Source organism: Microtus pennsylvanicus, chromosome 4 (assembly GCF_037038515.1).
Source record: "Microtus pennsylvanicus isolate mMicPen1 chromosome 4, mMicPen1.hap1, whole genome shotgun sequence".
NCBI classification, from domain to species: Eukaryota; Metazoa; Chordata; class Mammalia; order Rodentia; family Cricetidae; genus Microtus; species Microtus pennsylvanicus.
The window spans coordinates 135719631-135744121 of NC_134582.1; the positions used below are offsets into that span (position 1 = coordinate 135719631).

Sequence of the window (24491 nt, forward strand, 5' to 3'; positions counted from 1 at the left end):
TTCCCCAGCCCCCATTTATTTAGGTGTATGTGTGTTTATTTTTATTTTTAGAATCAGAATTGATGTGGGATGTCCTTCTATATGCTGTGAATACGTTTTATTACCACTGGTTAATAAAGAAGCTGATTTGGCCAATAGCCAAGCAGAAGAAAGCCAGGTGGGAAATCCAAGCAAAGATAAAGGGAAAAGGAAGGCCGAGTCTGGGAGACGCCAACAGGCACCAGAGGAGCAGTAACAAGCCGTGAGCCTCATGGTAAAATATAGAATAATAGACATGGGCTAATTTTAAGTTGTTAAAACTAGTCAAGAATAAATCCGAACTAACAGACCAAACAATTTGTAATTAATATTAACCTTCAAAGTGGTTATTCGGGAACTGGCTGGTGGGAGAGAAACCTCCAGTTACACAGGGTCTTGCAATATAGCCTAGACTGGCCTAACCTAAAACTTGTGTTCTCCAATGCTTTGATGTCCTCAGTGCTGGGTTTATAGGCATTAACCACCAGATCTAACTATAATTGTGTTTCTATATACTAACAAAGAACAATCTAAAAATGAAAAAAATCAAGAATATAATTTAAAATAGTTATGAACAGAATAAAATACTTAGGAAAAATGTCAACAGACTTATACATGGTTATAAAACAGTGCTGAAAGAAAATAAAGGAGACTCAAATAAATACAAAAATATCCTATGATTGTGGATGGAAAACTTAATATTGCTATGGTTTGAACACTACAATATTCTTAAATTCAACTTAAGACCCAATCAACAAGAGGGATACCATACTGTACCAGAAATCTAGGTAGCTATTAAGTGCTAGTGAAATCATGGTTAATGGAGGAGAATCTTCAATCACAAATTTACTAAACCAGCATAATCCTTAACAATAATCTATAAACATCTGTCCTTATATCCACATAGAAGTGGAGTCTTCATCTTTCACTAAGGAAACTTCTCAACAGACAGAGACCATTAAGAAACCACAACTCCCTAAAATGCAGAGTGTCAAGTCTAGTCTCAAGTCTACCTACAAAACAGTCTCACACATCAGTCTCAGGGAACACTGGAAGAAGGGAATTTACTCTGAGATTATGTCTCCTAGCAACATCAGTAGCTAGACCTGTAAAACTTACTAAACAGGATTGCCCAAACATGAGCTAAACAAGGATACACCAACAAACATGCCAAATTGGATGGGGAAAGTCCACGAAGCCTCAACCCTACAAAAGACCAGCAGGAAATTAAATAAAGCTGGGAGTAGGAGAGATGGTACTTCCCAGGAAAGAATATACCAATTGGTTGTCAGTGCCAAACCGCTAGCACTGAAAACAAGTAACATTATATGGACTCAACAGGTTATATTTATGAATATGTATATACAATAACAATTAATGAAAAAATTTTGAGGCCATAAATTTGAAAGAGAACAGGGAAGGAGATATGGAAAGGTTTGGAGGGAGGAAAGAGATGGGAGCAATGTTGTTATTGAATAACAATCTCAAAAACAAATAAACAAATCCAATGGAATTCTAAGGAACCCCAAATAGTCAAAATAATCTTTATAAACAAGAAGAAAGCTGGAGGGCGCTGCAGAGAGGACTCAGCGGTTAAGAACACTGACTGTTCTTCTAGAGAATTGAACCCCAGCCAATTCCCAGCACCTCCTGTTTACACCTCTCTAACTCCAAGAGCTTACACCTCACACACATATGTTTACATCTCTCTAACTCCAAGAGCTTACACCTCACACACACACACACACACGTTTACACCTCTCTAACTCCAAGAGCTTACACCACACACACACACGCACATGTTTCCACCTCTCTAACTCCAAGAGCTTACACTCTCTCACACATGTTTCCACCTCTCTAACTCCAAGAGCTTACACTCTCTCTCACACACACACACGTTTCCACCTCTCTAACTCCAAGAGCTTACACTCTCTCACACACACGTTTCCACCTCTCTAACTCCAAGAGCTTACACTCTCTCTCTCTCACACACACATGTTTCCACCTCTCTAACTCCAAGAGCTTACACTCTCTCACACACACGTTTCCACCTCTCTAACTCCAAGAGCTTACACTCTCTCTCACACACACACACGTTTCCACCTCTCTAACTCCAAGAGCTTACACTCTCTCACACACACGTTTCCACCTCTCTAACTCCAAGAGCTTACACTCTCTCTCACACACGTTTCCACCTCTCTAACTCCAAGAGCTTACACTCTCACACAAAGCCAATGCACATAAAGTAAAATAAATAGTTTTCAAAAAGAAAACTGGAGAACTCACACCTTTCAATTCAAAGCTTTCTACAAAGGGATCAAAATAGTGTGAGACTAGAATAAAAACAGACATTGCAACCAACAGAAATATACCCCCATATGATCAAATAATTTCTGACAAAAAAGATGAGACCGTTTATTGAGGGAAAGAGCAGTGTTTTTGGACAAATGGTGTTGACCACGCATTCAGTCAGTACTGAGTATGCCTTGACCAAGTTTTATTGCTGGAGTATGCATATGGTTCAGCTCACCTAGATACTGGATGTTTCCCCCAGAAACTGTAACTCCTGCTACAGTGAGCGTTCCCACTGCTACACTTTGCCAGTGCTCAACATCGTGTGCAGCTTTTCCTTTTTATTCTTTTGTTAGATACCTCAATATGGTAGAGTTTTTTGTTCAGTTGGTTTGCTGGGCAAATGGATTCAGTTTAGTGTTTTAAAAAAACACTATTTTTTTTTCTGATATAGAGTTTCTCTGTAGCTTTGGAGGTATCCTGGAATTAGTTCTTGTAGACCAGGCTAGCCTCAAACTCACAGAGATCTGCCTGCTTCTGCCCCCCAAGTGCTGTAATTAAAGGCGTGCGCCACCATCACCCAGCTAGACCTTTAATTCTTATCACACACAGACGTTAATGTAAAATGAATTAACAGGCTAGTAAAAACAGTCAAACTATAAGCTTCATGGAGGAACTATAAAGGTTCTGTTCATATCCTTGGTTTGGCAGTGGATTCTTAGATACCAGAGTATACAAATTGAAAGGCATATAAATGAGACTTCATAAAAATTTAAACTGCATGAAAGGAAATTTTTAAGAAAATGGGTATAAAAGCTATAGAGCTAAGAAAATATTTATAGAATCATGCGTCAAATAAGGGTTTATAAAATCAATAACTAAAAGAAAAACTAAACCCCCAAAAACGTTTCTTCCCTGAAATACACCTAGCCAACATACCTATACAAAGATTCTTAACATTTTAGTCATTAGGAGAGTATAAATTAAAACTACAGTGAGACACCACCAATACTATAGGATAGCTGTAACAACAACACTGCAAAACAATAAAATAACAAGTGTTCAGAAAGACACAAAGAAAATGGAATCTTCATATACTACGGGTGAAAATGTGAAACAGTACAGCTGCTGTGGAAAACAGACTGATGATTTTCTCCACACTAAACAGAGAATTATCACATGAATCATCAATTCTACTTAGTTGTACACACTCAAAATAAGTAAGAACTGGAATACACACACACACACACACACACACACACACACACACACACACACACCCATGAGTAGCATTCATACATTTATAACAATGTCTAAAGGCAGAAACATCCTAAATGTCCAAATAGTGCACCAATAGATAATATTCACATATGGTAGACTATTTAATCAAAAGAAACCACAATATGGATAAACAATAAAATATACTAAGTGAGAGAAGAAATATTCTCACACCCCCCCCTTTTTGAAAATATTCAGAATAGGTGTATCTACAGACACAAAATACATATTGGTGGCTGCTAGGCATCAAGAAGGCAGAGCAACTGCTTGATAGGTATAGAGTTTCCCATTATGATGATCTTAAAATTTTAGAGCTACACAGAAGTGGTTATCGTCCAACATTATGATTACACTATACTACATAATACTCAACCATTCACTTTTGAAAGGTAATTTTATATTATATAAATTTCATTTCAATTTTAGAAAAATGTTAAAATAAATCCACTTACCCAACAACTAACCAAATTTAAAAAACCTATACTGAGATATCAAAAAGACAAATTGCATACACTATCAAGCGCTGGAAAAGTGGAGCAATGGGAACGCTCACAAGCTGGAAGAATAAATTGGTCAAAACTATTTAAGAGAAACAGCCAGGATCTAGAAGGGCCAGCTCAGCATAGGTTGGTCAGTGTACAACAAGTACCAACAGAAGGAAGTGTCTACTGTTTGGCAGTGCACTATGCTAGAATATTGCAGTGTAAAAATGAGAAGCTACAGTTCTTTAACACACAGACATAGGTGAGGAACTGTAACACAACGTAGTTCAGCTCTGGGGTGGATGGGTATTAGTTTTAGATTAACAGCTCATATGAGTCCTAGATTTAATCACTTACTAGTTAGTTATGATTTTAGGCAAATTTGAATTTTATTTCTGTATCAATTCTGAATAGTTTTTCCTTTCTACTCAAGGAATATATTTGTACTGTAGGAGGTAGATTAAGATACTGATTTTTGAGTCAGGCAACCATTTTGAGACTGAATTCCAACCATTTACCCTTCATACTTTTAGGCAAATCTGAATTTTATTTCTGCATTAATTATGGAATTTCTTTCCTTTATTCTTAAGGCTACAGTTTTGATCTTTGCTTCTAATTATTTGGTCAACAACTCAATTCCATCTAAAAAATATGAAGATTCTATACTACATTAAAAAACAAAACAAAATGAAAACTAAGCTTCTTAAGCTTATGTGTTTACCCACTGCCTTTCCAGCTTCATCTCACACTGTCCACCATACTGCAGAAGTAGTTCTTGCCTATTACCTCATCTTAAACAGTTTGTGGCGGGTCTTCTTTCATAGAGTCACTCTTTTTTAGCATAAAAAGTGATTTTTCACAGCTTATTGACAAAAGGGTCTTACCTGTGTAATTATAGTCAACATAAGGCTTAATGATAGAGAATAAAGTTTATCTTGTTTAGGAGAGTAGTTTGATGTATACAATGAATTAGTAAGTTAGCATTCAAATGCATCCTTACATTTGCTGAATATCTTATTTAAATATTTAGAAATTACTATTTCCAGGAGTAGAGAGATGGCTCAATGGTTAAGAACACTGGCTGCTCTTCCGGAGGCCTTGTGTTTGATTCGAAGAATTCACACGGTAGCTTACAACTATCTGTAGTTCCAGTTTTAGGGATCCTGGTGCCTTCTTCTGTCCTCTCCTGACACCAGGCATATACATGATTCACAAACATGCAGGTAAACACTCATACACATTGCAGGCAGGCAGGAAGGAAGGAAATTGCATAAGGAAGTTACTATTTCCTCAATTCTAACCACATTGCTGTTTCAGAATATCTTAGATTTTTTAAAAAAAAACTGTTCTTTTGTTTTAGTCACTTGAATCTAATTGAACGTCAAAATGTGTCACCTTTGACTAGCCTCACTAGTTGAGAATATGAAGAGATAGCCCAAGGAACTTAAAACCATGCCAAAAGATTGTCCTGTACAATTGTCTTGTACAATGGGTATTGAGTGACTGAGTGAACAAATCAGTGAGATCAACCTAGTTCCATAATTTAATTCAGTTTATCCTATAGACCCCACAGTGGATATGGAGATTTAAAAAAAGACATGACCTAAACCATCAGGTTATTTATGGTGACGGAGGAGTGTAAACAACTAGGTCATAACAATCCAAGAATTATATACCTCAGTCTCAAAAAATATATTCTCACTACTAAGAAGGCTAGATACAGCAGAAATATAAAAACTAAACCTTATAATACAGAATGTAGGAAGGCATATATCATGAAAGGGAATAAAAGATGCAAATGTGACATTGTTTTGGTCAGAAGAAAATTGGATTACAGATTAGTCTACAAGGACCAGAGTGCTAGTACTGTCTAATGACTGATAAATGCGGGCTTTGAAAAGTCAAAAGAAAAGTCTCTGCTTCTCTATAGGTATATCTCACTTATATTTTAAAATATGAAAATTACCCTTCTAGAAAATACTTAATATGGTATGATTTGTCTTCTATGAATTACTTCCCTTTTGCAGAAACAAAATATAATTTACTTAAGTACCTGTTTCGTTTAATATCATAATCTCACAAAAACAGAAGTGTTCATTTTGGAAATATAGAGGAAAACATAGAAAATAGCATTCATTTAATCAGTAACATCTCTGTCTAGAACAGTGGTTCTCAACCTGTAGATCGTAATTCCCTGGGGTCGCTTATCAGATATTTACAATACAATTCATAACACTAACAAAATTACAGTTATGAAGTAGCAATGAAACAACTTTGTGGTTGGGGTCACTGCGACATGAGGAACTGTATTAAAGGATTTCAGCATTAGGGAGATTGAGAACCACTGCAGTAAAACAGGTAGCATTTACTTGTTATAAAATCGGCTGTGTTCTCAGATTTCAAAGCACACAGATGTAGTAAGATTCAAGGTAGCAGTAATTAATTATACATGTAGGCTTCACAAAAGACTCACTTTAAACACTTAATTATCAATATTATCCTGGCATTGTTAAAATTAATTGTAGAGTATTTCCATTATACAAAGTTTCTAAGAAAAAAAATAAATTTATATTTAAAAAATTAAAGCCAATAATCACGAGAAATGGTAAAAAGAGCATCTTTGTGTTGTATGAAATAGTTTTTGTATGAGATTATTAAAATGAATATGACATTAGGGAGGATTAAACAGTAGAATAAGGTAGTGCTAAACCATTAACAATTTTATTAATCTTTGGAAATTAAATCAAAGTATCTGTCCCTTCCACCTTTATATACACATATCATTATTCTCATAGTATTTTGTTAAAGTATACACAAATGTGTAAACTAGGATGTAAGTCTTAGATACATATAAATGTACACTCTGTTCTATGCTCTGAAGAAGGCATTTTCTTCTTACCCAAAGAAAGCTACTATAACAAGACGAGATAGTTAATACAGCAGAGTATGAAATCCCACTGTGTTCTGCATTCTTCTGTTTACAATGGAATGTCATAGTACAGAAAAATCCCTGCCTTAGTTGTAAAACATCCATTAGATTTCATTTCTATGTGAAGAAAAAAATGTTTTCTTTTCTTTTCCTCCCTCCCTCCCTCCCTCCCTCCCTCCCTCCCTCCCTCTCCCCCTCCCTCCCTCTCTTTTTTCTTTTTGAGACACGATTTCTCTAAGTAACAGTCCTGGCCCTCCTGGAACTTGCTTTGTACACCAGGCTCACCTTAAACTCAAAGAGATCTGCCTGCCTCTGCCTGGGATTAAAGGCGTGTGTACTATCATGCCCAGCTGAAGAAATAAGTATTAGAAAAGAAATTCTGAATATAAATTTAGTAACAGAGAAAAATCAAGGCAAAGCTTTAGAACTGGAAAGGGGTCAAGGTTTGTGCTTAGAAACCAGGACTTTAGAAGGGAATGAGTGCACATCTGGCTAGAGGGGGGTGGTGTGGGCAACGCTGAGGCCATCAGCAAGGGCAATTGTCAATGGTTCTCTTGTCCTCTCAGAGACTGCAAGGGCATCCTAGATAACACACAGTAATTTCTTTAGGGAAAGGGATGGTGCCCAAAGACTGGTAATGGACTTCTTACAGGCTCTGGGCAAACAAGAACTTGAAATGAAGAATTTTTTGGGAAAAACTGAGAAAACTGGCAAATTTTGTATTCTGTTATCATACTTGCTATATTCTGACAAGGTTGTGAAAATATAGGGACTTAATTTTCACAAGAAGTGATTTTAAAAGACGCACAATAGGATTTTAATGAAGCAAGATACAAAACATGTAATGAGTAAATATTCCGATTTCTTTTTAAACTCTCATAATGAATAATCTTTTCTATCCTGGTGATCCAAAGAACTACAGAGTGTATGGGTGGACTTTCTTATACCTATTCTGTAAAATGGTTCTCCCTTTTTCTAGTTCTTTACTTAAATAAAGTATCTTTGATTTAAAACACAAATACATAAAACATATGAGTGTTCTAACAAACAAAATTTAAACATTTACTTTTTGGCAAAAGACATATTCTGGAACTGACATTGGCACAAACAAATTATTCTGAAGTGAAAAACTTTTTAGGAGATATATTTGATAAAAATGATTTTCTTGAAGGATTAACTAGTAAGTTGTAGCATGAATTCTAATTGGTATTAATAATAAAATCCTGGAGTCAAATATTAGGGAGTGAAAGCTGAGAGATCACAGAAGCAGTGCAGCCAGCCACTAGAGAATTCTTACCTCTATAAATATTCAGACCCAAATGGGTGATCCTGTCCTCAGACTGCTGCCTCAGTCTGCACTGAGCTCCTGTTACCTCCCGCCTTATATCCTCTCTCCTCCAAGCCACACATCTCCTCTCTTCACCTCCCTAGTGCTGGGATTAAAGGCATGTGATCCCAACTACTTGGATCACCTTTGTGTGAGCTCTGTTTCTTTTAGACTGGATCAATTTTGTATTGCCCAGGGTGGCCTTGAACTAACATGATCCCTCTGCCTCTGTCTTCCAAATCCTGAGATTAAAGGTGTGTGCCACCATTGCTTGGCCTTTAGTGACTTAGCTTTGCACTCTGATCTTCAGGCAAGCTTTATTTGTTAAGACACAAACAAAATATCACCACCATAAGTGTTAAGTAGCAAGCTGATATTTCCAAGGATGAATACAAAGAGTTGATTGTGCTGGTCCTGATGGCCCAAATCTTTAATCCCAGCACTCAGGAGGCAGAGGCATGCAGATCTCTGTGAGTTAGAGGACAGCCTGATCTACAAAGTGAGTTCCTGGACAACCAGGACTGTTACACAAAAAAATTCCATCTTGAACCCCCCCCCCCCAAAAAAAAGAGTTGACTGCTAAGGTAAATGCTTGAGACTGATCACTGGAGACTTCAGCTTTCATTGTCTAATTACATTAAAAAACCTTAAGCAAAACAAAACAAAAATTTCATAAGATCTTCAGACAAAAATGTCTCATTAATACTCCAGTGTTCTCAGGGCTTGTATCTTTTCTATTGTGTGTGTGTACACAGACATGTAAAAATGCACAAATGTGTGTGTTGTGTGCCATTCTCCAGTAGCCATTCACTGTTTTTCTATATGTGGGTATTGGAAATCAACCTCAGGCCCTCATTCTTTCTTGACAAGCATTTACTAACTTGTTTCTTTTGGTTCTTTTTTAAGCATGGGAAAATGATACTCAATTTAACAAGCTTAAAAGCACTGTGCTAGTCAAATTGCACCAGTCAAATAACAGAAGGGTAAGAGTGGCAACTACAGAATAGCAGATAACAAAAAGAAGCAATAAACAGACTGGTATTTATGCCTTCTGAATAACAATAGGAAAATAATCTACATAACCACTTAATGTAGTTTTGCAGATGGCTACAGAGACTAGGGAATGACTGAATTAAACTTATTTCCCTAAAAGTTACAAACATCTGTTTTAACTGAGCTAAAATGTTTGGTTTTTTCCCCCTCAAATAGTCGTAGTGTGCTGGAGCCTAAACACATCAACTAGTTTCAGAAACTTTTTGTTTCTGTTAAGTATATCCAAAATTAAACATTAAACTGCAACAATTTAAAATTAACTTATAGTAAAAAAAGTGAGTTTCAAATATCTCACCTGCAAAATGTTTGAGACCAAAATGCTTAGTTTAGAGGGTTGCACTTCCGTATATTCTCACAGAAAAGTCCCCCAGGGTTGAGGAACCCCTTACTCTGAGCAGGATGCTCAAAACATGGCAGACTTTGGAATTTCTCCAGTTGCAGATTAGTGTGCATTCCTCTTTTACTACAGCTGACTACTGTGTATGTCTCTGAGGATGTTACATACTGTATCCGTAGGAGGGAAAGTGAGCGGTGACCATGCAGCTCTTCCCAACAATGCTTCACACTCACAGTGGGAGAAAGCAAGCCACTGAAGCTGAACAGTGCTACAAATCAAGGTTCCTTCCCTCCAAAGAAACATTTGAAAACAATCTACCAGTACACAACTCTTATGGCATTAAATCTTTCTCTCTCTCTCTCTCTTTTATTTTTTTTGATTTTTCGAGACAGGGTTTCTCTGTAGTTTTTTTTGGTTCCTGTCCTGGAACTAACTCTTGTAGACCAGGCTGGCCTCGAACTCACAGAGATCCACCTGCCTCTGCCTCCCAAGTGCTGGGATTAAAGGCGTGCGCCACCACTTCCCGGCCTCTTACGGCATTCTAAAATGTTGATGCCGAGAGTTTGTTTAAAATGTTTGAGATAGGTCCGCCGCTGGATGGCTGCTCTGAGGAGTTGGATGTCCTGGAGCGTGGCCTCCCTGTTCAGGTATGGACAGCATGTTCCCGTCGTGGCTAACTCAAAGAAACGCTGTTTCTCAAAATTGATAAGACCATGGCACAAAACTATGTTGGCTGTATTCGGCGTGACCCTGTGTACAGTCCCTATCGCTCAGAAATCGGAGCCTCACTCTCTTAGTAAGGATGCACTAATGAGGAGGGCTGTGTCTTTGGTGACAGATAGCACCTCCACCTTTCTCTCTCAAACCACGTATGCTCTGATCGAAGCCATCACCGAGTATACGAAGGCTGTTTATACGTTAGTGTCTCTGTATCGACAATATACAAATCTACTTGGGAAAATGAATTCACAGGAGGAAGATGAAGTGTGGCAGGTGATTATAGGAGCCAGAGTTGAGATGACTTCAAACAGCAAGAATACTTGAAGCTGGAAACCACATGGATGACTGCAGTTGGCCTGTCAGAGATGGCTGCGGAGGCCGCCTATCAAACTGGAGCTGATCAGCCCTCTATAACTGCCAGGAATCACATCCAGTTGGTGAAGTCGCAGGTGCAGGAGGTGCGCCAGCTCTCCCAGAAAGCAGAAACCAAGCTGGCTGAAGCACAGACACAAGAATTGCACCAGAAAATCCAGGAAGCCGGTGATGAGAGAGCTGACCAGGAAGAGGAGGCCTACCTGCGGGAAGATTGAGGCCTTGAGCCCACTGCCCTATCTGCCCACTCAGTGGGGAAAGCAGGTGATGGCATCCACCTGGTATCACCCCAAGTCTGCGGAGACAACAGGCTCTGCCCTTGCCGGTCAGACCGGAAGCCTTTTGTGAGCTGTGCCTGCCCTTTTCTGGTCTGTCTTTGAGCCCGGTTCACCCAACACTGTCTCACTCAGCACCTCTCTCGCCATTTTTTTTACCTTACACCCAAAGTATTTTACGAACCTGGGCCAGAGGAGGAGGGGCCTTTTCTGCCATACCCTCAAGTTCAATTGCTGTTTAGCTGCAGTTTTTAATATTACTCAGATTTTCAAGTATAATTTAAAGTTTGCTCCAAAAGAGGGAGCCTATCTGGTTTGTAAGATTTGTGTTTATAATGTCCTTTGTCCCTGTGAGCACAGCTCAGCTAAGGAGTTTCTCAGAGTGTGACTGTTCCTGGTGCTCCCCACAAGCCTTCTAACACATGCTTCCTGCTCGCTCCTTCAAGTTTCTCTGCTGTGTCCAAAGGAAGAGAAGTTGGTGTTTGCATTAAAAAAAAAAAGTCAGGCCGGGTGATGGTGGCGCACGCCTTTAATCCCAGCACTCGGGAGGCAGAGGCAGGCGGATCTCTGTGAGTTCGAGACCAGCCTGGTCTACAAGAGCGAGTTCCAGGACAGGCTCCAAAGCCACAGAGAAACCCTGTCTCGAAAAACCAAAAAAAAAAAAAAAAAAAAAAAAAGTCATAAAAAAAATGTTTGAGATATTTGAAAAGCTGCTTCCTGAAAACAAGTGAATGATGACATACAGAAAAATAATAATGCTAACAATATAGTAATATATGACACAGTAATAAGATACTAGTTTAAAAATTACATCCATATTAGAATACTCCATAAAACAAACAAATGAGCACTCTTATTTCATAGAGAAGACTATGCCATCCATCTTCAACCAACCGATACGATTCTTAGAGACTGTTATCCTGAGGAGAAATAAGTAAAAGCCACCACCAGTCACTGCTGAGTTCTTCTCAGGATGGCGCTCTTATTTCTGGCACCTGGAACCAAAGCCTACACTTGTTGAAATGAAAACTGAGGAAAACAGTCGTGTTTCCTAGAATTAGTTTTCAAGGTGTCACACTTTAGGAAGTAAGGAGGTTAGGACATTAGCATCTTCTGTTTTGGAATAAGTGAAGAAGTTTTGCTTTTGCAGGTAACAGGGAAAATGTCAGTTGGAAACAGTGGGAAGGAAAGAAGGAAGAAGGAAAGAGGGAGGGGAGGGGTTCAGTATGTTAGAGAACGTGTGTGTGTGTGTGTGTGTGTGTTTGTATACATTATCAAAGGAGTAGTATCCTTTGGGGAGGACATACTCACATGGATGAACTTAAAACTGTTGAGATTTGAAGCTGTCTTAAACCATACAATCACAGAGTATGTACTAATGTAATTTAAAAGGAAAGATAAGCTGATTATAATTTTGGATCTTTACAGTTACATTATTTGTGTTCTGAAAATAATTTCACATCTTACAACATTTATAAAGTAAGGTAGAAACTATCAAACAGAAAAAACAGATATGAGGAGGTAAATCAGGAGTTTCAACAAGTACTTCTATGCAATAAAAAACACTGCGAGTTGGGATACTTTCTTCTCAAGAATACAACCAAGTATCTTTTCGACCAAAGAGGCTTATTTAAATTTGGAAAACGAAATAAAATAAGCAAATTCATACAAATGACTAAAAAACCCAATTACTTCTAAAGACCTTTTTTTTCTATTCTTAGAGCAAGCGAATCAATCCAGTAGCACAGAGAAAAGTACAGTAATAATTATAAGACAGTTTCTCAGAAGATGAAATGCCAGCTGCATAGAAGATGTTGTGATTCACGGACTCTGCTTTTTTTGAGGTCTTCCAACTCAATACTAACCAGACCCATCTAGATTAGCTTATGAAATCTGACAAGGGTGCAGCCGATGGCAATAAGGATGCAGAATAGTGATTTTATTTCTTATTTTATGCATTGCAGCCCCAGGGAAAGAGATAACGAGAACAGGAATGAAATCCAGGTCTCCAACATAAAACACTCAGAACATTACTACTAGGTCACCAGGGGGAGAAAAGACAATGCTTGATTTTAAAAGAGTTTGGTGTAATAGTTATGGTAGAAAATACAGTTGTGGCTTTCCATGGACAGTAAAATCTTATTCTCATTAATCAGCAATCTGAATAATTATTCACAAATTGATTATCTTATTGGATTAAAACACTAGCTAAATCATTTTAGAAAGTGAATTAAAAAATAATTACCAACTTTTAAGATATCAGACAATTATAAAATAATCAAAAATGTTTTAAAATTTATTGAATTTATCTAACACTTGGAGATTTATCTAACATTTGGAGATTGTCATCTTTTATTTATTGCTATAAAAATGATGTAGGTGCTGTCATTAATGAAGAATCATGGTAAATTCTAAAGAAATTACCTAAGTTGAGCCTTTTAAGATCTTAAGAAGGTGGGACAATTTATTTATTTATTTTTAGATTATTATTATTATGTTTTTTTTTTTTTGAGAAAGTCCTGGCTGTCCTGAAACTTACTCTGTAGACCAGGTTGACCTCCAACTCAAAGATCCACATGCCTCTGCCTTTCAAGTGCTGGGATTAAAGGCGTACGCCACCACCAACCAAAGGTGAAATTATTTGTATGGATTAGATGCAGCTTTACAATCTATTTTTGGGAAAACCTTGAAAGACAACAAAGAAAAGAAATCTTCACAGTGGGCAGAACTCTGGGCAGTACACATGGTCATACATTATGTTTGGAAGGAGAAATGGTCAGATATATATGATTGTTCGCTGATTCATGGGCTATAATCAATGGATTGGCTACATGGTCAGAAACTTGGAAAGAGCATGATTGGAAAATTGGTAAGAACGATAGCTGGGGAAGAAGTATGTGAACAGATCTCTGTAAACGGGCAAAGGATGTGAAGATACTTGTGTCCCATGTAAATGCTCATCCAAAGGTGGCTTCAGTAGAGGAGGAAATGAGTAATCACAGACAAGAAGACCCATTCTGTGGACAGCTACCCTCTCTCCCCAGCCATCCCTGCCATTGCCCCATGGACCCATGAACAAAGTGGCCATGGGGGCAGAGATAAAGGTTATACATGGGCTCAATAACATAGACCTCCACGTATCAAAGCTGACTTTGCTATAGCTGCTGCTGAATGCCAGATCTGCCAACAGCAGAGACCAACTTTGAGTCGCAGATACAGCATCATTACTCAGGGTAATTAGTCAGCAAGGCTGACTACACTGGACCACTTACTTCATAGAAAGCACAACTCTTTATCCCTTATTGGAGTAGATACTTATTCTGATTATGGCTTTGCCTACCTGCACATAATGCTTCTGCCAAACTACCATCTGTAGACTTACTGAGTGCTATATCCACTGTCATGGTATTCCACACATTATTGATTCTGACCAATGAACTTCACTTCATAGTCACAGAAGTGGGACAGTGGACCCATTGGTCTTACCATGTCCCTCCATATCCTGAAGCAACTAGCCTGATAAAAAGAGGGAATGGCCTTTTGAAGACACAGTTACATTGCCAAGTAGATGGCGGTAGTCTGGAGGACAGGGGCAGGTTTTCTAGAAGGCAATATAAGCTTTGAATCAGCTTCCAGTATATGGTAGGGTCTCTCACATAGCCATGATTCACGACTACAGGATTCAAGGGGTAGAAAATGGAATAGTTCAACTCACTATCACCCTTAGTGACCCAATAGGAAATTTTTTGTTTCCTGTTCCTTTTATTTTGAGTCTGGTGGCCTAGAAGTTTTGGTTTCACAGAGGAGAATGTTCCTACAAGGAGACACAACAAACATTACTTTGAACTGGAAGCTTAGGCTTCTCGTTGGCTGCTTTGGGCTTCTGATGCCCTTGATTCAACAGGTTAAGAAAGAAATAACGGTGTTAGGAGGGATAAGTGATCCATGCATATATGTATGAAATTATCAAAGAATAAATAATTTTTAAATAAAAAAGTTGGGGATGGAGAGATGACTCAACAGTTAGGAATACTGGCTGCTCTTCCAGAGAACCAAGTTCAACTTAACAGCATTGCAAATGGTAGCTCACAACTGTCCAAACTTCATTTCCAAGAAATTGGCCCTCTTTAGGCCTTGTAGGCATCAGGCATGCATGTGGTGTACAGATATGAACACAACCTGCTCTTCCAGAAAATCTGAATTAGATTTTCAGCACTCATGTCAGGCACCTTACAAGGGCCTAACTCCAGCTCCGTGGATTCTGACCCCTCTTCTGGTCTCTTTGGGTATGTACACACATACAGGTAGGATAGAGACGAAGACACAAAAATAAAAATAAATCTTAAAAATACTAAAATAAAATTATAGAAGAATATTACCACAAACACAAACTAAAACAAAAATTTACAAAAAACTCCATGTATATAAAATGATTACCAAGTGAAAATTTACTTTAGAATTTAAGACTGGTTTAACATTAAAAATATTAATCAATAGCATTTTCTATACTAATAGATAAAAGAAAAACTACATAATTGTGTTAAATGCAGAGAAAAAGACTGACAAAAATCTAACATCTAATTCATGATTAAAACCACAAGCAAATTAGAAATAAAAGAGATTTTCCTCACTTTGATTAAGGGTATCTGATAAAAGCTTCACATTGATACCATAATTAGTGTTGTGAAGACTACCCTAACACACATGCAGGTAAAACACCCACACACATAAAATAAAGACAAATAACTCATTTTAAAAGAATGAACTGGGGCGTGGGGACATGGCTCAGTATGAGGACCTGAGTTCAGGTTCCCCAGCACTGATATAAAATCTGGGCATGACAATGCATGCCTGTAACCCCAGTGGGGGTTGGGCTTTAAGAGGGGAAAAGACATCAGATCCTGGGGGCTTGCTTCCCAGCCAGACATCAGATCCTGGGGGCTTATTTCCCAGCCAGTTTAGCTGAAAGAAAACTCCAGGTTCAGGAAAGATCGTGTATAAAGTAAGGTAGATGTAACATGAACGGGTCTGGCCTGCTTGTTGGTGTTTTTGTCCCGTCCAGTAACCCACAACTGTTTAGCCCCAAAGAAAATCACACATAGGTCTCCATAAATTATAAGCTGATTGGCCCATTAGCTCTAGCCTCTCACTGGCTAACTCTCACATCTTGATTAACCCATTTTTCTGACCTATATTAGCCATGTGGCTCAGTATCTTTTTTCAGTGGGGCATATCACATCCTGCTGCTTTGGTGGTCTTGGCAGGAGTGGGGGGGAATCAACTCCTTCCTTCCCAGAATTCTCCTATTCTCATTACATCATTTCTACTTCCTGTCTGGTTTTCCTGCTTATATTTCCTGCCTGGCCAATCAGCGTTTATTTATAACATGATTGACAGAATACAGACAATTCTCCCGCACCAGGTAGAGAAGCAATAGAGGACAAAATCCTGATGTCAGCCTTTGACCTCTATACATGCCTATGTAAGAGAGCACAACACCTTCTACAACCTACCTACCAAACCCCAAAGAATGAGCATGGTGACTTATGTGCATTATCTCTCTCAGTTAGGGATTCTATTGCTGTGAGGAGACACCATGACCACAGCAATTTTTATAAAGGAAAAACATTTAACAGTGGTGGGTGGCTTAGGGTTCAGAAGTTTAGTCCATTATTACGGTGGGAAGTAAAGGCAGCATGCAGGCAGACATGATGCTAGAGAAGTAGCTAAAAGTTTTTATATCTTGACTCACAAGCAACAGAAAGTGGTGTAATGATATTTTGCTTATGTTTTAACAAATAAAGCTTGCCTGAAGATTAAAAATGCACAGCTAAGTCACTAGAGGCCAGGCAGTCGTAGCACACATCTTTAATCCCAGGATCTGGAGACAGAGGCAGAGGGATCTCTGTGAGTTCAAGGCCACCTTGGGCTACACAAGATTGAGTCTGTCTAAAAGAGAAACAGAACTCACACAAAGGTGATCCCAGCACTTGGGCTCCCATACCTTTAATTCCAGGGAGGTGGAGACAGGAGAGATACAGCTGGGTGGAGAGGGGAATATAAGGAGGCAGAAGCTCAGTGCAGTCTGAGGTTTGGTGGAAACTGATGAAATCTGAAGATGCAGTCTGAGGACAGGATTGTTGTCCCTTTGGCCTGAGTATTGATAGAAATCTCTCTAGTGGATGGCCTCTCTGCTTCTCTGATCTTCAGCATTAACCTCTGTATTTGATTCTGGGTTTTATTATTAAGACCAACTAGAATTCATGCTACAAAGTGGTCTGAGACACTGGGCATGGCTTGAGCATATATGAATGCTGTGAATATGTGCTGCTCTCATTGGTTGATAATAAAAGCTGAATTGGCCTATAGTCAGGCAGAATACAGTTAAGCCAGAAAGCCAAAGAGAGATACAGAGAGAAGGGTGGAGTCAGGGAGAGAGACTCAAGCCAGCTGCTGGAGAAGCAAGGGGTCTAGGAAACAGGTAAAGTCACAAAGCCATGTGGCAAAATAAAGATTAATAAAGGGTTAATTTAAATGTAAGAGCTCATTGTTGCGGGAGGTCCTCCCGCTCTTCCAACCTATAGCTGCTGAGATACCAGCCCATTGGGGCATGGTCTCTCTCCCTTTAAAAAAGCGGCCACTTCCCTCTCCTCTCGCTCTTCACTTCCTGCTCCGCCAGCGACTAGACTCCCTTTCTGGTTGTGTAGAGGGCTGTTGCCTGGGACAGTGATCTGTAAGTTTTTCCCCCTTTAAATAAATACCACCCTATTAATCATAATTCCAAACTGGTGTGGCATTGTTTGTGACTTACGCCTTCAGTTGGCGCCCAACATTTGGTTTTAGAACCTCTCCTTTCCCCGCTCGGCTGCCGGCTGCGAGTTTGGCTTGGCGGGAGCCCTCCCTTCCTCAGGCGCCGCCTGTGCCTTGTAGCGGCGGCCTTGGCCTCCCCACGTGGATTTAAACTCCACAGGCCCAGGTAGCCTCTGCCCGCATGGTTTGCTCTTTTCTGAGTCATTTTTAAATCTCCCTTGCAAGCACAGCTCTTAAGTGGCACGAACCAGAGCACGCGGTTGCTGAAAGCTGCAACCCCTCAGGGTGACTCTGTCACGTGGAGGCATAAGCGGCTTCCAGGTTGCTCTTCTCTACCCCTGGACTCTGGGTTTCTGGTTCCGTCTCTGGAATTGATTTAATTACATTTACTTTGTTGAGAAACTCGCATTTTCCAGTTTTTAACATCTACTAAGGCACTAAAACAGGACCCCGTTTTCATCGCAACTCGGCAACAGCGCCACCTGCTGGATAATAGGTAATATGGCAGTTTTCATTTCTAACGCAAATTTTACTGCTTTGTTTTCACTAATACAATGGATTAGTAAATTTATATTTACTAATACAATGGATTACGTCATACAAGGTTTATATGATTATGGGGATACCTTGATTTGCTTGTTACTAGGTTTCAGTTTTCTTTTCCATATTCTATCATTAAGGAGGAATATGGCACTCCTAAGAACGATAGAATCTTTATGAACTAATAATGAACAACTAATTGACAGGATTAAAATTATTGAAAATCAGAGGTTATCTGAACAAGTGGATACTATGACAGTCAAAATTGACTCCATATCCAAGGGTATTAGAAAGTTACCTGAAAGGGTTCAGGCTGTTGAATTTAACGTTCAGACTTTATCACAAAGTTTTGATAAGGTAACAGACAGAATGTACCTCCAAGATGGGAATCTACATGATATACAAGAAAAGTTTAAGGAGGACATGTTATCTTTGAAGGCAAAAATTAAAGCTTTGGAATCACAGGTGCAGAATGGGGACCAAAAAATTGATACCTCAGTGAAATCACTGGAAATATATACAGGTCAGGAGATTCAGGATTTAAGAGAGACAATGATAAAAAGATTTGAAAAGATTGGAGAAATTATTGCAGCTGGTGAACGGAGTAAGGAGGCACAAGGACAGGATACAATGCCTCCACCAGCTATTAGAACTGGCTTACCCAGGGTTCTAGCGACATACCCTATACTTAATTCTGACAAAGGCTCAAAGGGAGTCAGAGAAGCTAGATGGACGCCAATAGCAATGAATGATCTGAAAGAAATTAAGCAAGCTGTTGTTAATTTTGGCTTGCACAATGCATATGTAAAGGAAATGATAAGGACCTGGGCTTCTAATGCTAGAGCTACCCCCCATGATTTTCATCAGTTAGTGTCTGCAGTTTTAGATAATGGACCTTCCTTGATGTTTGGAATTTATTTCAGAGAAGAATCCAAACATATGGAACAGCAAGGAAGAGCAAAAGGTATTGAGGTTTCCCAAGATCAAATTCTTGATGCAGGAGAATATGCTGATCCACAGGTCCAAGCTCTTTATGACGATGAAGTACTGTGTCTATGTCACCAAGCAGCTTTAAATGCTTGGAATAGGATACAAGATCCAGCAAAAAGGGTTGAATCATATACCAGAATTAGGCAGGGACAGAGAGAACCCTTTATTGACTTTTTGCAAAGATTAATTAAGGCTCTGGACATAGGGGTAACAGACCCAGAAGCTAGACGAATACTTCTTGAATCTCTAGCTTTTGAGAATGCAAACATAGAATGCAAAAACATAATTGGGCCTTTAAAGTCTAGATCAGCACCTATGGATGAATGGATTCAGCATACGATGAATGTTGAGACGTTTAGCTATAATGATGAATCTTGGGTAGGAGAAGCGATTTCCAAAGCAATGAGGAGACATCAAACTGCCAGGTGTTTTAATTGTGGTAAATTAGGACATTTGCAAAGGGATTGCAGGCAAAGAATTTCTAGGACTAATATCTCTTCTGGGAATGACAAAAATAGGAGACCTTCAGGTATATGTAGGAGATGCGGTAAAGACCGGCATTGGTCCAACGAATGTAGGTCAACAACAGACAGACGGGGCAATCCGATATCATCGGGAAACTCCTTGGGGGGCCTCTCGCAGGCCCCCAAGCCAACAGTGGCCCAGTCATTCCCAGTCACAGTGGAGAACGTGCCTCACCAAGAAAATTAAAAGCTCCAATTTCTGCTGTAAAAAGTAATACTGGTCTAAATGATGAATTATGTGTGGAGGATGAGTCAAAAAACCCAGTAGGACAGAGTAAACATATATTTTGGCAGACTTCTATTAATGATCAAAGACCAAAGCTAAGAGTCTGTATAAATGGCACTTTTATTGAAGGCTTATTAGATACAGGTGCAGATGTAAGTATCATTACCCCAGAATCTTGGCATCCGAATTGGCCTCTTCAAGAGGTAGATGTTCAGTTCCTGGGAATTGGAACCCTATCTTGTGTAAAACCAAGCACAAGATGGGTTGAATGCATAGGGCCCGAAGGGCAAATAGGAAGACTAAGGCCATACATAGCCAATATTGCCATAAATTTATGGGGCCGTGACCTGCTACAGCAATGGAATACCCAGATTAACATTCCTGTATTTCCAGGAACTCATAATTCTGGGAAGGATATGATGAGGTATTATGGAAAAAGGTCACCAGCCATTCAGGCTGTACAAGAACATACAGCAAATACCAAACCTTTAGAGGTACCAACAGCCCTGCCTTTAAAATGGCTAACTGAGAAGCCAATATGGATCAAACAGTGGCCTCTAGCTGAAGATAAACTACAGGCATTGGAACAGCTGGTGCAAGAGCAACTAGATGCTCACCATATTGAAGAATCAACCAGCCCTTGGAATTCTCCTGTGTTTGTTGTAAAAAAGAAATCTGGTAAATGGAGAATGGTGACAGATCTAAGAACTGTCAACAAAGTAATTCAACCTATGGGCCCACTACAATCTGGAATTCCTTTGCCTTCTCTGTTACCAAAAGGATGGCCTTTTATAGTTATTGATTTGAAAGATTGTTTTTTCACTATATTGTTACAAGAAAAGGATAGAGAAAAATTTGCCTTCACAGTGCCTACTTATAATAATTCTCAGCCTAATAGGAGATATCAATGGACTGTCCTCCCACAGGGTATGCTCAATAGTCCTACATTGTGCCAATATTTTGTAAGTAAGCCATTGGAAATAATTCATAAACAATTCCCCAAGTCCATAATTTATCATTACATGGATGACATCTTGTTATCTGATTCAAATAAAGATACTTTAGAAAGGATGTTTGAAGAAGAAAGTCTTGCCTAGGTGGGGATTACAAATTGCCCCTGAAAAGATTCAAAGAAGAAATTCTATTAATTACCTAGGTTACAGAATAGGGTTAGAGAAAATTAAAACGCAAAAGGCACAAATTAGGAGAGACCGGTTAAAGACTCTTAATGACTTCCAAAGATTGTTAGGAGACATTTCCAGTCTACGACCAGCTGTTGGGATAACACCTGATCTAATAGTTCATTTAAACAAAACCTTAGATGGTGATAAAGATTTGAACAGTCCAAGAAAACTGACAGCTGAAGCAGAAAAGGAACTGACGATGATTGAGGAAAAATTACAGGAGGCACATGTGGAGAGGGTGAACCCAAATCTTAGCTGCATCCTAGTCATATTGCCTTCCAGAATTTCTCCTACAGGGATTCTAATGCAGAGGGAAGATATTATTTTAGAGTGGATATTTATACCTAATAAACCAAGTAAAAAATTAAAAACTTATGTGGAAAAAGTCTCTGAATTAATTATAAAAGGTAAGCTGAGACTTCGTCAACTAGCAGGTATAGACCCAGCAGAAATTATAGTGCCTTTTACTACTGAAGAAATAAAAAAGTTATGGGAAGACAATGAACTGTGGCAAAGAGCTTGTGCTAATTTTTTGGGAGAAATTAGTAGCAACTATCCCAAAAGTGGTAGACTTAACCTCAGAAAAAGAACTTCTTGGATTCTTCCTAGAATTGTACGTGATGCTCCAATAACTGGAGCCCATACGTTCTATACTGATGCAAATAAATCAGGGAAAGCAGGTTACAAGTCAGATGAATTGAGTAAGGTGGAACAAAGCCCTTATAATTCTGTCCAGAAGGCAGAATTATATGCCATTCTTATGGTGCCTAAGGGATTTTAAAGAACCTCTTAATATAGTTACAGATTCACAATATGCAGAAAGAGTTATCTTGCATATTGAAACCGCTGAATTTATACCAGATGACACAGAGTTGACTTCATTGTTTATCCAGGTACAAGACATAATCAGGAACAGGCTTTGTCCGATGTACATAACACACATCCGGTCCCATACAGGTCTGCCTGGTCCTCTAGCCCAAGGCAATGCTGAGATTGATCAATTATTGATTGGAAGTGTGTTGCAGGCCTCAGAATTTCATAAGAAGCATCATGTCAATAGTAAAGGCCTAAAGAAAGAATTTTCCATTACTTGGCAACAAGCTAAGGACATTATAAAGAGATGTCCTACTTGTTCTTTCTATAATCAAACACCGTTGCCTGCAGGGAGTAACCCAAAGGGTATTAAGAGAAATGAAATCTGGCAGATGGATGTGTTCCACTTTATAGAATTTGGTAAATTAAAATATGTACACCACACCATAGACACGTATTCAGGTTTTCAATGGGCTACTGCCCTGAGCTCAGAAAAGGCTGATTCAGTAATCACACATTTATTGGAAGTTATGGCCATCATGGGTATACCTGCACAAATAAAGACAGATAATGGTCCAGCATATGTATCTAAGAAAATGAAATGCTTTTTTGATTATTATAATGTAAAACACATTACAGGTATACCAAATAATCCTACAGGTCAGGCAGTTATAGAAAGATCAAATCGTACTATAAAGGATATGCTGAACAAACAGAAAGGGACCGAAAATACCCCCAGAAATAGATTACATAATGCTTTATTAACCTTGAATTTTCTTAACGCTAATGAGAAAGGAACGACAGCAGCAGAAAGACATTGGATAATGGAAAAGTCTGCTGAACTAAATCAACTGATTTATTTCAAAGATGTGCTGACCTCTCAATGGAAGCCAGGAGATGTGCTACGTTGGGGAAGGGGTTTTGCTCTTGTTTCCACAGGAGAAGAAAAATTGTGGATACCATCAAAATTAATAAAGTTTCGATTTGAAGAGGAGAAACCTCTTGGAAAGGAGAAATGACAACTCATCCACAATGATGATATTCATACAGGCGGTAAGAAAAACATATAGAATGGGGGCAGGGTTCTGTTCTTATCTCCACAGGAAAACACTCATCTTTGAAAAATTCAAGGGACCCTGGATGTTTGGATACTGACAGATGAAAAAATACCTGCCCAATAGGAAATATCAAGAAAACTGAATGAGTTGTGTAAGTAAAATATATTAAACCATATTTTTAAATTTATAAAGCTGGTTTTGAAGTTGGACTCTGGCTAAGTCCCTCTCCAATTCCAAGCCTGTTAGTAAGAGAAAAACCCAGAGTTTCTGGAGTTTCTGTCTCATGTCAAGAGCCACGATATGGGACAGAAAGAAATATGAGTTTAGAAAACATCTTTGCTTTTCTTCATATCTATCATACTTTTCATTGAATATATCTATCATGCCTTTCAGTGAATATGTATATATATATATATATATATATATATATATATATATATATATATATGTCTATATGATTAATGTTTAAGTTTTTCACAATGAACAATGAGTTTTTCCTGAAGTGACATTTGAAGTTTCCAGGAAGAAGATGGGGCCCCATAACAACAACTCCACCTGGTTGATATGACGTCATGATACTGATAGCGCTACTACAAGACCTGCTTTGGGTACCAGCTGCACAAGACAGTTCCAACTCGGTTAGCTGAAATGGTGCACATCTTATACAACATTTTGGCCAGACCTGCACAAAATATTCAGAGACTATTGGCAATTTTAAAAGACATCGATCTTGAAATTTAACCATCATTTTACTTTCACAGGATCCCCCAGAAAGAACGTCACCCCTACGACAGCTGGAAGTAATTCTAGAGGACGACGTCCCCTCTCCCGGTAAAGTTTGCCCTTGGGTTTAGGGACATCATTTAGGGGTTGATTATAATTAGTATACGATTGAGGGTTGGGGGAGGAATTTTATAAGCACAGGGATCATTTTGAAAAAAAAAAAAAGAGGGATGATGGGATAATAGATTTGTAATTGTGAGTTACTGTTTTTAGACAAATATATTGGTATAGATTCTTGTATATTGATACAAAGTTAAATTATATTGACTATTGTATGCATGCATGTTTCTACCTCTGTTTAAAACATTTTTTATGTATTGACATATATTGTATTGATATATATATTGTATATATTTACCATATTGCAGTGTACATTTCTACCTCTGATTAAGATACTTATATAATATTTGTGTATTGATATATATTTACCTACTGCAATGTATATTTGTACATTGTTTATATTTGGAGGTCATTGTCCTC

At 38.6% G+C, this 24491-nt stretch overlaps 1 protein-coding gene and 1 pseudogene across 1 annotated transcript in view; one reads left to right on the plus strand and one right to left on the minus strand.

Annotated features, from left to right (window-relative positions):
- Window positions 1-24491, minus strand: part of Dnajc1 (DnaJ heat shock protein family (Hsp40) member C1) — a 178668-nt gene that overhangs the window by 36317 nt on the left and 117860 nt on the right. The window lies entirely within an intron of this gene.
- Window positions 10314-11583, plus strand: LOC142848943 (diablo IAP-binding mitochondrial protein pseudogene; annotated as a pseudogene).